Source organism: Prionailurus bengalensis, chromosome B3 (genome assembly GCF_016509475.1).
Source record: "Prionailurus bengalensis isolate Pbe53 chromosome B3, Fcat_Pben_1.1_paternal_pri, whole genome shotgun sequence".
Classification (NCBI taxonomy): Eukaryota; Metazoa; Chordata; class Mammalia; order Carnivora; family Felidae; genus Prionailurus; species Prionailurus bengalensis.
In genome coordinates, this window is record NC_057355.1 from 17774008 (window position 1) to 17778339 (window position 4332).

General features: G+C 45.3%; 1 pseudogene; it reads right to left on the bottom strand.

Moving 5' to 3' along the window:
- Positions 1-2402: 2402 nt before the first annotated feature.
- Positions 2403-3803, bottom strand: LOC122467836 (annotated as a pseudogene).
- Between the last annotated feature and the right edge of the window lie 529 nt (positions 3804-4332).

Sequence of the window (4332 nt, forward strand, 5' to 3'; positions counted from 1 at the left end):
ACAGAATAGAGACTCCAGAATTGGACCCACAAATGTATGGCCAACTGTCTTTGACAAAGCAGAAAAGAATGTCCAATGGAAAAAAGACAGTCTCTTTAACAAATGGTGCTGGGAGAACTGGACAGCAACATGCAGAAGGTTGAAACTAGACCACTTTCTCACACCATTCACAAAAATAAACTCAAAATGGATGAAGAACCTGAATGTGAGACAAGAAACCATCAAAATCCTAGAGGAGACAGCAGGAAAAAACCTCTCTGACCTCAGCTGCAGCAATTTCTTACTTGACACATCTCCAAAGGCAAGGGAATTAGAAGCAAAAATGAACTATTGGGACCTCATGAAGATAAAAAGCTTCTGCATTGCAAAGGAAACAATCACCAAAACTAAAAGGCAGCCGATGGAATGGGAAAAGATACTTGCAAATGACATATCAGACAAAGGGCTGGTATCCAAAATCTACAAAGAACTCACCAAATTCCATACCCGAAAAACAAATAATCCAGTGCAGAAATGGGCAGAAAACATGCATAGACACTTGTCTAAAGAAGACATCCAGATGGCCAACAGGCACATGAAAAGATGCTCAACGTCACTCCTCATCACGGAAATACAAATCAAAACCACACTGAGATATCACCTCACGCCAGTCAGAGTGGCTAAAATGAACAAATCAGGAGACTATAGATGCTGGCGAGGATGTGGAGAAACGAGAACCCTCTTGCACTGTTGGTGGGAATGCAAACTGGTGCAGCCGCTCTGGAAAACAGTGTGGAGGTTCCTCAAAAAAATTAAAAATAGAACTACCCTATGACCTAGCAATAGCACTGCTAGGAATTGACCCAAGGGATACAGGAGTGCTGATGCATAGGGGCACTTGTACCCCAATGTTTATAGCAGCACTTTCAACAATAGCCAAAGTATGGAAAGAGCCTAAATGTCCATCAACTGATGAATGGATAAAGAAATTATAGCTTATCTACATAATAGAATACTACATTGCAATGAGAAAGAATGAAATCTGGCCTTTTGTAGCAATGTGGATGGAACTGGAGAGTGTTATGCTAAGTGAAATAAGTCATACAGAGAAAGACAGATACCATATGTTTTCACTCTTAACGTGGATGCTGAGAAACTTAACAGAAGACCATGGGGGAGGGGAAGGAAAAAAAAAGGTTAGAGTGGGAGGAGCAAAACCATAAGAGACTCTTAAAAACTGAGAACAAACTGAGGGTTGATGGGGGGTGGGAGGGAGAGGAGGGTGGGTGATGGGCATTGAGGAGGGCACCTGTTGGGATGAGCACTGGGTGTTGTATGGAAACCAATTTGACAATAAAGTTCATATTTAAAAAAATGTTTGTTTGTTTGTTTACTTTTGAGAGGGAGAGAGAGAGCAAACGCCAGCAGGGGAGGGGTAGAGAGAGAGGGAGAGAGAATCCTAAGCAGGCTCTGTGCTGTCAGTGCAGAGCCTGATGTGGCTTAATCTCATGAACTGTGAGGTCATGACCTGAGCCAAAACCAAGAAGTCAAACACTTAACAGACTGAGCCACCCAGGTGCCCTGGGAGAGAGAACCTCAAACAGGCTTCACGCCTATAATGAAGCCCATGTCCAGCTCGATCCCATGACCCTGGGGTCATGAGTCTGAGCCAAAATCAAGAGTCTACACTTCACTGACTGAGCCACCTGGGCACCCCAGGAATCCTCATATCTTACTAGCGAGAATGTAAAGGGTGAGGCTATTTTTGAGCAGTTTGGCCATTCCTTAAAAAGTTAAACATAAAGTTCCCATATAACCCAGAAATTCCACTCCTAGTTTTAAATCCAAGAGAATTAAAAACGTATGTTCATGCAGAAACTTGTACATGAATTATTCATAACAGCCAAAAAGTGGGAACAACCCAAATTTCCATCAACTGATGAACTGATGACCATAAGCTGTTATATCCATACACTGGAATAGTATTCAGCCATAGAAAGGGATGAAGTTCTGGTAGATGCAGTAATGTGGATGAACCTTGAAACCATTTTGTCAAGTGATAGGAGCCAGACAGAAAATAAGACATATTGTACAATTCTCTTTCTAGGAAGTGTTTAGAATAGGCAAATCCACAGGGACAAGAAATGAATTAGTGGTTGCCGAGGATGGGAAGAAGATGGAATAAGAAGGGACATCCAATGGGAATGGGGTATCTTTTGGGCTGACGAAACGTTCTGGAATTAGATATGGAGATGAATGTACGAGCGTGGACTGAAATGTACACTTTGTTATTTTTTCCCTTGAGCCATAAAGCTTTATTGCCAGGTCAGGGGAAAATCTAAAGGTGGGGTCCCCCACCACCCATGCCCCTGCTCAGGGGAACCCCTCTGCAGGACAGCAGGAAGCCCAGGAGGCTGCCAGACTCAGAGAGCCTTGGGAGTGGGCAGATTGTTGCAGTGGATGTCCTGGCCCTTTGGGCAGGGGTAGGTGGCAATCTCCCGCTCCAGCCACGACTTGATGCCCATGAACTGCTGGTGCTCCTGGTTCTACCTCTGGGTGTCCTCAGGCACATCGCTCAGCTGGGCTTCAATACCACCAACCAGTGCCTGGATCTGGGCCAGTGGAGCTCCAACGCGGGCCTCTGTTTCCACCAGCGTGCCTTCCAGGGGGGACTTTCCTGCTTAGTTGAGCCTACCGTGCCACCGGTCAGTGACCTCTGTCTTGCTTCTCTACATATTGGCTTCTCGTGTCACCCAGGATTCTGGCAAGGTCGATCTCCAGAGCAGAATCCACCTCCACACTGACCTGGCCACCCACCTGGCCCCCCAGAGCACTGATTTCCTCTGCTGGTTCTCCTGCAGGTCAGCCAGCTCCTCCCTCAGGCCTTCGATCTGCATCTCCAGGTTGGTCCTGGCTGGGGTCAGCTCATCCAGCACCCCGCGCAGGCCATTATGTCGGCCTCCTAGCCCAAACCTTGTTGGAAAGTCATCTGCAGCCAGACAGGCATTGTCAATCTGCAGGACAATCTTGGAGTGCTTAATGGTGGCCACAAGATTCTTGTCCTGCAGCTCCTTGATGGTCTTGAAGTAGGGGCTGTAGTTGTGGGCAGGCCTGCAACTGGCTTCTGGTACCAGTCTCAGATGCCACCTCCAGATCTCCCTCGACCTCCTCTAGGGCGTGCATCTTCTCCAGGTAGAAGCCAGAAGCCCATTGAAGTGAGTTTCTCACTGCCCGCCCGCAGCCTGTCGGACCCGGCCTGGCCGTCTGCCAAGCTGCTGCTGTAGCCCCTCCAGGAAGATAAGGATGCAAATTGGGCAGAGGACCTGGACACAGCGAGGCTGCCTGAGCCCCAGTAGGTGCTGGGCATGCAGAAGGCACCTCCAGTCCCAAAGCACAGGGAGTCACCGCCCCAGTTCCAGAGGGCCAACTGGAGGATAACTGGCGAGAGCTGTAGGAAGTAATAGAGAAGGAGGATGCAGGCCACACCGGTTCGAGGAGCAGTGGTCAGAGGGAGGAGCCTGAAATGTATACTTCAAATAGGTGTATTTTATGGTATGTGAATTTTATCTCAATTTTTTTATTTTAATAATATATTTTATTTGATCCAGTATGTCTAAAATATCATTTCAACTTGTTTTTAATTTTTTATCTCTTTATTTTATTTTATTTTATTTTATTTTATTTTATTTTATTTTTTATCTCTTTATTTATCTTTAATTCATTTTCTATTTATTTAAATTCAAGTTAGTTAACATACAATGTAGTCTTGGCTTCGGGAGTAGAACCCAGTGATGCATCTCTTACCTATGACACCCAGGGCTCATCCCGAAAAGTGCCTTCCTTAATGCCCATCATCAGGGAAATACAAATCAAAACCACATTGAGCTACCACCTCCCAATGGTCAGGATGACTAAAATTAACAACTCAGGTTGGCAAGGCTGCAGAGAAAGGGGAACACTTTGGTACTGTTGGTGGGATTGCAAACTGGTGCAGCCACTCTGGAAAACAGTATGGAGGTTCCTCAACAAATTAAAAATAGAACCACCCTATGACCCAGCAATTGCATTACAAGGAATTTATCCAAACAAAAGTGCTGATTCAAAGGGGGCACATGCACCCCAATGTTTATAGCTGCACTATCAACAATAGCCAAAGTATGGAAGGAGCCCAAATGTCCATCAACTGATGAATGGACAAAGAAGCTGTGGTATATACATACAATAGAATACTACTCGGTGATGAAAAATAACAAAATCTTGCCATTTGCAACAATGTGGATGGAATAAGTCAGTCAGAGAAAGACAGATATCATAGGATTTCACTCATATGTGGAATTTGAGAAACTCAACAGA